At 40.2% G+C, this 12,470-nt stretch overlaps 1 pseudogene; it reads right to left on the minus strand.

Moving 5' to 3' along the window:
- Positions 1-1,807: 1,807 nt before the first annotated feature.
- On the minus strand, positions 1,808-2,593 carry LOC116646071 (annotated as a pseudogene).
- Positions 2,594-12,470: the final 9,877 nt, after the last annotated feature.

The raw sequence follows: 12,470 nt of genomic DNA on the forward strand, positions 1-12,470 counted from the left end.
GTTAAAAAAAAGACTTTCTGACCTGTTTAGAGCATTTCATGATTTGTTTCAGACTCTTCCTGATGTATTTCAGATCATTCTGACTTACTTGAGACATTTCCCAACTTCTGTGAGACTCTTCTTGACATGTTCAGACCCTTCCAGCCTTAAATGAGAATCTTCTTTTCAGTTTGAGACCCTTCCTAACTTGAGTGAGATCTTTCTGGATTTGTTTTATTCCTCCTTACATGATTGAGAAAGTTCCTAACTTGTGTAAGACTCTTCCTGACATATTAAAATCTTTTCCTGACTATATGTGATGTTCTCTGCCTGGCTGAGATACTTCTTGAAATGTTAATGTTTCTTTCTCATTATTTAAGACCCTTCCTGACTTGTCTGAGACCCTTCCTGACCATTTGAGACTCTTCCTGATGACTTTGAGACCCTTCCCGTCATATTTTACACCCTGCTTGACTTGTTTGACACTCATTCTTACCTGCATAATATTCTTGCTGAAATGTTTGAGACCTGTCCTGACCAAGATTCTTCCCCATAACATTTATACCCTTCCTGACTTTCTCAAGACCCTTCCAGATGTATTAGATAGCTTTCCTGACATATTTGACTCCTCTGGACATGTCTAAGATACTTCATGTTGTGTTTGAAGCCCTTCTTGAGATATGTGAGACTTCCTGATACCTTCCTCTGATCTTTGAGAACTTTTCAAACTTGTGTGATACACTTCATGACATGTTTAAGATACCTTACATATTTGAGACTTTTCATAGTGTATTTGAGATTCTTCCTTTGTTTCAATTCCTTCTTGGCTTGTTTGAAACTCTTACTGACTTGTTTCAAAAACTTCTTGAATTTAAGACTCTTTATTGCTGCTTAAAATCAATCCCGGTGACTTTGAGACTCTTTCTACCCCATTGGAGAGCCTTCTTGTTGCATTTGAAACAATTTACTTGCTTGAAACTCTTTCTGACATGGTTGAGACTAACATATTTGACTTGATGACCTGTTTGAGCCACTTTCTGACTTATTTGGGACCATTCCTGATTGAGACTTACTAATGATGTTAAGTCACCTTCTGCCATGTGCACAGTCCTTTCTGACTTGTTTGCTACCCCCCATGACTTTTTTGAAAACCTTTATGACTGTCAGTGTGAGATCCTTTCAAAAGTCATTAAAATATTTCCTTATGAGTTTGTGACCCTTCCTTATGTATTTGAATCTCTTACTGACTGCTTAAGACCTTTATTGACATATTTGAGACCCTTCCTGATGTATTTGAGACCCATCTTGTATGAGTCCCTTCCTGGTGTATCCAAAACTCTTCCCAATGACTTTGAGACCCTTCCTAACATGTTTGAGACCTTTTATAACTTGTGTGAGGGGCTTCCTGATGTACTTGAGACCATTCTTAATTTTCTGAGATTCTTCCAGATTATTTGGGGCCCTTTATGACATATTTGAAACTTTTCATATCTTGCTTGGGACTTTTTCTGATGTGTTTGACCCTCTTCTGACTATTCAAAACTATTCCTTTCTGTTTTAGACACTTCCTTATTATTTAGTACCCTTCTTAACTTAGTTGAGACTCTTCAAGAAGTATTTGAGATTTTTCTTGACTTGTTTGAGACTCCTTCTGACATAGTTGAGACAATTTCTGACTTGCCTGAGACCTTTCCTGAGGTGTCTAAGACTCCTCCTCACTATTTGAGAGTTTTCCGGTCTGAGACACTTTTTGACATGTTTGAGATCCTTCCTTCTTTTTTTTGTCACAAATAAGACTTTTTCTTTGTCACCATTAAAAGCCTGAATTTTAAACAGATTTTCAGACTGGTGGCTCATATTCATCAGCTTGTTCAACTTTAGCACCTGCCTCATTCCCAGTAGTTTTTTCAAGACTACTACCATCACCATGAAACTCCCTGAGTTTTCCCAATTCAAACTTGGGCTTCTTCATTTTTACTTTTCTAACAAAGATGCCAGGGAGTGGATAAATACACTAGCAAACATTTTCTATGTCTTTTCCAATACTGTCTGCAATCAATTTATTGGCCACTGCTTTTAGGTCATTTGTCTGCACCTCTAGGGTCATGATTTACATTATCTTCTGGATTTGGCAAACATGTTGGTGCTAGGTGTAAGAGCTGTTCCAAATCTGATTGTTGCAATTTTTAGTAAAACCAACACAGAGTAGATGAAGCAAATAACCTTTGGTAGTCTTGACATTAACATGAGCTTTAATCATGGGCTGCCATTTTTTGACTATGGAGCACATTTTGCACAGATAAGATCCATGCCATGGAAGTAAGTCAGGCAGTCTTTGCTCTGAATATCCTCAGTAGTTAGCGTTAATTTTCTACATGCAACTTAATCATTCTGCAGATCAGCAAGGTTCACTTCAAAAACACTAACCTTGAGGCCAACAGATGCAATTTTGGTCCCTTGAGTTCTTGTCATGAGTGTTTTTCCAATATTTATTATTAATTGAACATAGCTGGTGCTTTCACATCATACCAATCTTTCTTAGAAATTGGATCACTTTCTTCTTGGCTCCTTTTTTGCTGCCTTTTATAAAGCACTTGATCTTGCCAACTGCCATGGTTCTGCTTAGAACACTTCCTTCTTTTTCTGAGACTCTTTCTGACTTCTCATCTTGACAAGTTTTTGACCCTTTCCTACCTATTTCAGAAAGTTTACCTGACTTATTTGACCCTCTTCCTGACATGAATGTCTTCCTGACCTATTTGAGACCCATCCTTATATACATAAGGACATTGAGACTTTTTCTGACATCTTTGAGACCCTTTTTGTTTTGTTTGAGACTCTTTCTGATAACACTGAGACCCTTTCTAACTTCGTTGAGACCCTTGCTGATATGTTTGCAACCTTTTCTGGTGTTTTTAAGACCCATTGTGTTGTATTTGAGTCCCTTCCTGATTTACTTCTAAGTGCCGAATCAGTCCCTGAAGCAGTCTTAAGAGGAGGCAAAAAGACCTTTAGCCTCAGACTTGAAAGGACTTTTCTTCAAGCATTTAGTCAAAAAAAGTCTATAACCATATATCAAGAAAAATCCATCAATGCTTTTTCCAACCCTCAACTGCAAATGGACAATGGGAACTTTTATTGGTCATTTTTCTAGGCTTTTAGTGAAAATTTTCTTTTTTAAAAAAAATTTTATTTATTTATTTGACAGAGAGAGAGAAGAGAGCACAAGCAGAGGGAGCAGCAGAGGGAGAGGGAGAAGCAGGCTCCCTGCTGAGCAGAGCCCGAAGCCGAACTCGATCCCGGGATCCTGGGATCATGAGCAGACACTTAACTGACTGCACCACCCAGGCCCCCCTAATGAAAATTTTCTGTAATTCTGCTTAAGTATTGGCGATTTTCATTAGAACATAGTTTTAGCTATTGTCTCAGAGAGCCAAAATAATGTTTTACATGATAGAAAGCAGTTCATTTCTCTCTCATGTTAACATCTGAGCATAGGTAGTCCAGGGCTGCTCTGTCAGCACCATGGTGGTTCTCAGGCTCCTCTGTCTTATGGCACTGCCATCCCTGGGTCCGTCCGTCTTGTAGAACTGCCATCCCTGGGTCCTTCCATCTTATGGAACTGCCATGCCTGGGTGGAGCTTTGTCCATATGGTCCAGAATGGCTCCCTAGCACATACCTTTTCCAGCCAGCAAGAAGTAGGAAGAGATGGGGGGCAGCAAACTCTGTTCTTTCAAGGACATGACCCACAACTTGCACATATCAGTTCTGCCCATGTATGGTTAACCAGAATGCAGTCACATGACCATACCTAGCTGTAAAGGAAGCTGGGTAATGTAGTCTCTATTCTGAGAAGCCATTTTACCTTCTTAAGTTCAGGATTTCTATTAAAAAAAATAATAATAAGTATTTTGGGGAACAATTAGCAGTCTATTCACAGCCTCTCATTTTGAAACTTGGAAATTTTTAACTTGGCCAAGAAAAGCAATTCCCTCCTCTAGAAAGAGGCAAAAAGGATTTTTCCCTCTTTTCTCTTAACTTGGTAGCTCCTGGAGAAGAATAGTTTTTAATTCTAAGCCATGAAAGTCGGAGGGGAAAAAAGGTTGCTTAAAACTGGAGTGTTTATTTGTAATTTAAAAAAAAAAATGCCTTGGGAGGCGCCTGGGTGGCTCAGTCGTTAAGCCTCTGCCTTCGGCTCAGGTCATGATCCCAGGGCCCTGGGATCGAGCCCCGAGTCAGGCTTCCTGCTCCGCGGGAAGCCTGCTTCTCCCTCTCACACTCCCCCTGCTTGTGTTCCCTCTCGCTGTGTCTCTCTCTGTCAAATAAATAAATAAAACCTTTAAAAAAAAAATGCCTTGGGCTATTACACTAGTACCTAAAGACCAACCTGAATTTTGTAATTGAACATCTATGCGTGCAGCAAAAGCACAAAACATTTTGAGAGGCAGAGTATCAGATCACCATCTGGACCATAAATAATTTATGCATTTTAGATACTCGGAAATTACATGGGTCAGGAACAAATAATATACTAAATTTCAGTGAGAAAAATAATTCTCTAAACATTATATTTGTGAATTCAATTTAAAACCTAATGACAGTTCTGAGAATTGGATTAAAATGCAGGAAAGAGCCCTAGTGTTTATGTGAAACTAAATGAACATTATTCTTGATTTTTAAAAATATACAAAAGAATAGCTGATCAAGCTTAAATCTCCACAATCAAGCTTAATCTCCACAATCTGGTCATGGAGACCAGCTGGAATTGGACTCCATATCCAATGCACTATCGCTGGGTAAGACTTTGAGATAAAACTCTTATCAGATCCTGACCTAACAATGACTTTACATGCTGGGCCACAAGTCTGTGAAATATGTCAGTGCTTTAGCTGGTTTTGAGAGAGTTTGCTGAGATACCTATTTCAGTACACCTGAGGAAAAACAGAACATGGCAGAGAGTTCAAATATTGGCCCTAGTTGAAGGAGCAGGCTGCCCCAGATCCTGTGGGTGGAGCATGGGTGGGGGCAGGGAACAAGGGTCAAATTGGACATTGTTCTAGTCAGGCCTTCAAATGATTGGGTGAGGCCCACCCACATTACAGAGGGCAATCTATTTTACTCAAAGTCCACCAATTTAAATGTTAACCCCAACCAAAAATACCCTCACAGAAACACTGAGAATAATGTTTGACCAAATATGTTGGCACCCCATGGCCCAGCCAAGTTGACACATACAGTTAATCATCACAGGAAGGTAACAGCCGGTTGAAGAAAGACCTTGAATGCTAGGCTAGTATTTAGGCTGTGAGAACCACTAAAGACTTAGAGGCCAGAGGGTTGGAATGAGGAAGCCTGGAGGCAGAGAGAGAATTTAGGAGACTGCTGTGATCATCCAGGCAAGAGGGAAAGCAGGATAATTCCAGCGAGCCTGGAGGGGATGAAACAGAGGCAAGCAATATGGAACTGACAAGACTTGGCAATTGACCAGTCCTGGGGGGGGCGGTGAAGGAAAGTATGCACAGAATGACTCTGTGGTTTCAAACCTAGGTAACTAGGAAGCTGGAGAAGCCACGGAGAGACATGGAGGAACTGGGGGAGAGAAGATGCCTGTCTCCCTGGGGGCTCCTCTGATTGAAGGGCTTAGGTCATGTTCAGGTTATCAATGTGTGTAACAAACCACCCCGAAATGGTGACCTAAAACAAATACTTTATTTTGCTCACACATCTGAAGGTGACTGGACTCACATGGCAATTCTCACTCTGCACAATGATGCATTGTATTAACTTTGTGTTGGTAACAGTAAATTAACTCTTCACATAAGATTTATTAAATGGAGGGTGAAAGTAAACACCGATAGCATCTTTTCTGCATATTACCTACTGAACTTGTTTTTTAAAAATTGATTGCCATTTTTATCTACTGACACTGATTAATTCTAGATCCTACTTCGTTGCCCTAAAAGAGAGGAAGAAAATGATCTACTGTTTGTGCCTCTCCTGTGCCCAGAAAGTATTCTGAGTTAGAATAAGAAATGTCTAACATGCTTTAAAATTAGAACTCAGTTGAATTACCTATCTTTTAAATGAATTTTAGATTTCCGTTTGATCTTAGTTCTATTGGATTTCATTTGTTAAATATTCTAGAACCAGCTTGAAATTTTTAAAACAATTTTATTGAGGCATAATTTACTCCCATAAAGTTCACCCAGTTTTAAATGGCAATTCAGTGATGTGTAGTGAATTTATTGAGTTGTGCAGCCATCACCACAATACAGTTTTAGAACATTTGTATTATCCTAGCCTCAGGCAACCATTGACTCTCTAGATTTACCTTTTCTAGACTTTTTATATAAATGGAATCATATGACATGTACTCTTGAGTCTGGCTTCTTTCACTTAGCATGATGTTTTCAAGATTCATGCATGTTGTAGCCTGTGTCAGTGCTTTGTACCTTTTTGATAGCAAAATAATATTCCACTGTATGAGTATACCACAATTTGTTTATCCATTCATCAGTGGGTGGATATTTGGGTTGCTTTCACCTTTGGGCTATTATGAATAATGCTGTTATGAATATCTGCATGCAAGCCTTTGTGAGGACGTACACTTTCATTTCTTATGTGTAGATACCTAAGAGAGGAATTGCTGAACATGGTAAATTTATGTTTAACTATTTAAGAAACTGACAAACTATTTTCCAGAGTTGTCGTATCATTTTTTTCATACCTGCCAGCCATGTATGAGGGTTCCCATTTCTCCACGTTCTTGCCAGTATTTGTTTTTTAAAGATTTTTTGGGTTGTTTGGTTGTTGCTGTTGTTGTTGTTTCTTTAAGATTTTATTTATTTGACAGAGAGAGAGACCACAAGCAGGGGGAGCAGCAGAGGGAGAGGGAGAAGCAGGCTACCCAATGCGGGTCTCGAACCCAGGACGCTGGGATCATGACCTGAGCTGAAAGCAGACGCTTAACCGACTGAGCCACCCAGGTGCCCCTGCCAGTATTTCTTACTATCATTTTGATCCTAAGCATCCTAGTGGGTGTGAAGTGGTATCTCATTGTGGCTTTGATTTGCATTTCCCGCAGAACAAGGATGTTGAACATCATTTCATGTGTTTATTAGCCATTTGTACATCCTCCATGGTGAAATGTCTATCCCAATCCTTTGCTCATTTTCAGTTGGGTTGTCTTTTGAAAACTGAGTCATGAGGTTTATCCAAGGCGTGATTACTGCTAACTGAAAATGGAGTCATAGGAGTTTTTACTTCCAGGTTGAAATTTTTTTTTAAAGATTTTATTTATTTGACAGAGAGAGACACGGTGAGAGAGGGAACACAAGCAGGGGGAGTGGGAGAGGGAGAAGCATGCTTCCCGCGGAGCAGGGAACCCGATACCGTGCTCGATCCCAGGACCCTGGGACCATGACCTGAGCCGAGGGCAGACACTTAACAACTGAGCCACCCAGGCGCCCCTCCAGGTTGAAATTTAATATAATCCATACAACCTTTCTGAAGTACAATATGGCATTTATGTTTCAAATGTCCTAGAATCTATTTATTTATTTTTGCTTATCCTGCCAAGTGGGCATCATGGTGAATGCTGTAATGCATTACCCAGATCTTCTCTCTTATTGTCCAACTTCAAGAGTATGGTCAGCAGATAGTCCTTAGATGTCCACCCTCCAGGGTCCACCTCAGCTGCATAGAATCACTGGGACAGCCCACATCCAATGACTATCATTGCAGGGGTATAAAGGTCTGGCCATTTCTGCCCATCTTCGGACAATTCTACAGGACTCTTCTAACTGCAGGGCTCCCTATAGGGTCAGCCAAGTCTGCCATCAGGCCTGCATTGAAACTTGACTTCTTCCTCTACCCAATCCTGCTTTCTTCCCCTCCCAATACCCACAGGTGTTGATTCCAAGAGCATTTTTTTCCAGTTTTATTGAGATATAATTGACATATAACATTGTATAAATTTAAGGTGTACAATGTGTTGATTTGATACATTTTTTTTAAGATTTTATTTTTAAGTAATCTCTACACCCAACATGGGGCTCAAACTCACAACCCTGAGATCAAGTCATATGCTCTACCAACTGAGCCAGCCAGGCACCTGATACGTTAATATATTGAAAATGGTTACCACCATAGCTTTAGCTAACACCTCCATCCCATCACATAATTACCATTTTTTAATGGTGAAAACATTTAAGGTTTATTGTCTTAGCAATTTTCAAGTATACAACAAAGTATTATTAGCTATAATCACCATGCTGTACATTGGATCCCCAGAACCTGTTAATATTATAACTGGAAGTTTGTACCCTTTGACCAATATCTCCCCTCCAGCCCCTGGTAACCACCACTCTACTCTGTTTCCCTGAGTTCGGCTTTTTCAGAATCCACATATAAGCATACAGTATTTGTCTTTCTCTGTCTAACTTATTTCACTTAACATTATGCCCACAAGGTTCATTCATCCAAGTTGCTGCAAATGACAAGATTTCCTTCTTTATCATGTATGAATAATATGCCTGTGGGGGAGGGTGTGTGTGTGTGTGTGTGTGTGTCCGTGTGTCAGTGTATCACATCTTCTTTATATCACACCTTTATCCATTCATCTGCTGATGGAATAAAATGCTAAGGACTCCATTGGCTATTGTAAATAATGCTGCATTGAACATGGGATGGGGGTGCAGATATCTCTGAGATACTGATTTCATCTCCCAGAAGTAGGATTGCTGGTTTATATGGTAGTTTTGTTTTAAGTTTTGAGGAACCCCCACATTGTGTTCCACCAACTTACATCCCCACCAACAGTGCACAAGGGTTCCCTTTTCTCCACATGCTCCTCAACTCTTGTTATCTCTTGTCCTTTTGATGATAGTCACTCTAACAGGTATGAGGTGATATCTCACTGTGTTTCTTTGTTGGTTTTTTTTGAAGATTTTATTTATTTATTTGACAGAGAGAGAGGAAACACAAGCAGGGGGCGCAGAGGGAGAGGGAGAAGCAGGCTCCCCTGAGCTGGGAGCCCAATGCAGGGCTTGATCCCAGGACCCTGGGATCATGACCTGAGCTGAAGTCAGATGCTTAATCGACTGAACGATCCAGGCGCCCCTCACTGTGGTTTTGATTTACATTTCCCTGATGATTAGTGTTGTCAAGCACCTTCTCCTATATCTGTTGGCCATTTGTATGATTTCCTTCAAAAAATGTCTATTCGGGTTCTTTGCCCATTTTTAATTTAACTATTATTTTTTATTTTTCTATTTTTTGCTATTGAGTTGTATGAGTTCCTTATATATTTTGGATATTAGCACCTTATCAGATAGATGATTCACAAATATTTCCTCTCATCTTGTAGGTTGCCTTTGCATCTGGTTGATTGTTTCCTTTGCTGTGCGGAAGCTTTTGAATTTGATGTAGTCCCATTTGTCTATTTTTTATTTTGTCGTTTGTGCTTTTGGTGTCATGTCCAGGAAATCACTGCCAAGACCAATGTCAAGGAGTTTTTTCCCGTGTTTTGTTCTAGAAGTTTTACAGTTTCAGGTCTTGTGGTTTTTGGGGGGGGGGGGGTTTGGTTTTTTTGGTTTTTTAAAGATTTTATTTATTTATTTGAAAGAAAGAGAGACAAGCAGGGGGAGCGGCACGCAGAGGGAGAGGGAGAAGTAGGCTCCCTGCTGAGCAGAGAGCCCAATGCGGGACTCGATCCCAGGACCCCGGGATCACGACCTGAGCTGAAGTCAGACGCTCAACCGGCTGAGCCACCCAGGCGCCCCTCAGGTCTTGTGTTTAAGTCTATAATCCATTTCATGTTAATTTTTGTGAGGGGTCCAATTTAATTCTTCTGCATATAGTTACCCAGTTTTCCCCACACCATTCATCGAAGAAACTATCCTTTCCCCAATGAGTATTTTTGGCTCCCTTGTCAAATATTAGTGTGCGAGTTTATTTCTGGGCTCTTGATTCTGTTCCATTGGTCAGTGTGTCTATTTTTATGCCAGTACCACATTGTTTTGATTTCTGTAGCTTTATAGTATAGTTTGAAATCAGGAAATGTGATGCCTCCAACTTTGTTCTTCTTTCTCAGAATTGCCTTGACTATTAGGGGTCTTTTGTGGTTCCATACACATTTTAGGATTGTTTGTTCTATTTCTGTGAAAAATGCCACTGGAATTTTTATAGGGATTGTATTGAATCTGTAGATAGCTTTGACTAGTGTGGACATTTTAACAGTATGTTAATATTTCCAACTCATGAGCACAGAATATCTTTAGAATTATTTGAGTCTTCTTCAATTTCTTTATCAAAGCTTTATAGTTTACAGATCTTTCACCTCCTTGCTTAAATTTATTACCAACTGTTTTATTGTTTTTGGTGCTATTGTGGATGGGATTGTTTTCTTTATTTCTTTTTCGGATGCTTTGTTATTAGTGTATAGAAACACAACTGTTTTCTGTATGTTGATTTTGTATCCTGCAACTTTACTGAATCTGTTGATTAGTTCTAGCAGTTTTGGGGGGCATCTTTAGGATTTTCTGTATATAAGATCATATCATCTGCAAAGACAATGTTACTTCTTCCTTTCCATTTTGGATGCCTTTTATTTCTTTTTCTTGACTCATTGCTAAGAGCACTTCTTCTTTTTTTTTTTTTTTTAAGATTTATTTATTTATCTTTAGAGAGAGAGCATGGGGGGAAGAACAGAGGGAGAAGGAGAGGGAGTCTCAAGCAGACTCCACACTAACAGTGGAGCCCTACGCCTGAGAGGAAACCAAGAGTCAGACACCCAAGGGACTGTGCCACCCAGGCACCCCACTAAGAGCACTTCTTAATAAACATCCTGCAGTAACTCTAAACTCCATCTCAGAGTCAGTTTCCTGGTGAACCCAACCTACCACAGACAACTTTCATTTTAATTTCCCAAAGATTGGTACATTCACACACAGAGCAATGCGCATATACTATCACTTGTTGATTGGCCCAGATGTGAGCACCTGACCCAGGATGGACCAATCAGAGCCTTTCCCTGGGGGTATTGAACTTGGGAATCGGAGAGTCTAAGTTGCTGCCCCTTTGTGGTAAAAACCTGGAAAACAGGAGGGTAGGAAAGAGTAACACAGTATTTCTGGTTGCTCATGCCTCTCATGTCTCCAAGGGAAACTAGAATCATGATGAAGCCTTGCCCAACACCTGGAGATGCAGGCCCTTGGAAGGTTTTTTTATGTTAATGATTGATGATTTTGTTATGTACACCTGGAGCAATGGACCATTCTGTACTAGCTTATCGGTATTGCTTTGCACAAACATCAAGATTGATGATGCGCACCAAAATGGAACCAGCTGTCCAGATGGGCTTTGAGAGGGGATAAAAGCAGCATGAATATCTATTTTCTGGGCTACGTGGCCAAGGAGGAAGCTGGCATGCTTACCTGTCTGAAACATGCATTCTACCCTCAGGACGACCATGCATCTGTCTTCTCCAAACTCTACAGTGAATTCAGCAAATCTCCTGCAGTCTTTTGATTTTAGAGCCAGACCAGAGAATAACAAATGGCAGCCTGGAGACAGTAATATCTCTGCCTTGGCAATCGTTTTTCCTCCGAAAGCTGATCTACCACAAGAGCTCAGAACACATCTAACTGCCCCAGAATCATCTTGGTTACACACATCTCTCTTACCCACAGGCGAATTTTGAACCTAAGGCCTCTTTGAACCTCTTTCCAGTCAAAGTTTATCCAAAAAAGGTAGAGACAGTGCTCACAAATATCCAAGTCATACTTCTTTAAACATTAATTGCTTTTTCTAATCATAAAAGTAGTAAATATTCACTGTAAAAAACAAAAACAAAAAAACACAAACTTAGAAAATACAGAAAAATACAAAGGAGAAAAAATAAAATAAAAGACACCCATAATTTCACCACTCAGGTGAAAATATATTGGCTAATGATTTTAATTGTTTCTTCTTGCATACATATAGATATGCACATATTACCTCTACAAAACTGGGATCCCATGATGCATACCGTTTTGAAACCTGCTTCTCTCATTCAACAGAATAGGTACCCTTGTCATCATTTCTAGGGGCTGCATTAAAAAGAAGCCTCACAACCTACTTAATCACACCTGCACTGCAGGACATCCAACCTGCCTCCCAGTATTGGTTAGTATCAAAACTCCTGCTGAGAACATGCCCGCACATACACCCTTGTACACTTTTCAGTTTATTATTGTTACCCAGATGACCCCAGGTCCTCCAGCCTGCACAGTTAGTCTTTTCCTTTAATATCTAAATAAAATGCTAAGGACTCCATTGCAGAAGCCAAGGGAAGTCCAGCACCTCCCCCAGAGTCACCTAAGGGCCTCCAGGGGGTTCCATTCCTCCTGGTCACCTCTCACTCTGTTTTCCTGTTTATCCCTCCAAGCATTTCACCTTCTTGGGCATTTTACCCTCTGCACTCTTTCAACATGACTCTGTCCCCTCT

Source organism: Phoca vitulina, unplaced genomic scaffold (assembly GCF_004348235.1).
Source record: "Phoca vitulina isolate PV1807 unplaced genomic scaffold, GSC_HSeal_1.0 scaffold35, whole genome shotgun sequence".
NCBI classification, from domain to species: domain Eukaryota; kingdom Metazoa; phylum Chordata; class Mammalia; order Carnivora; family Phocidae; genus Phoca; species Phoca vitulina.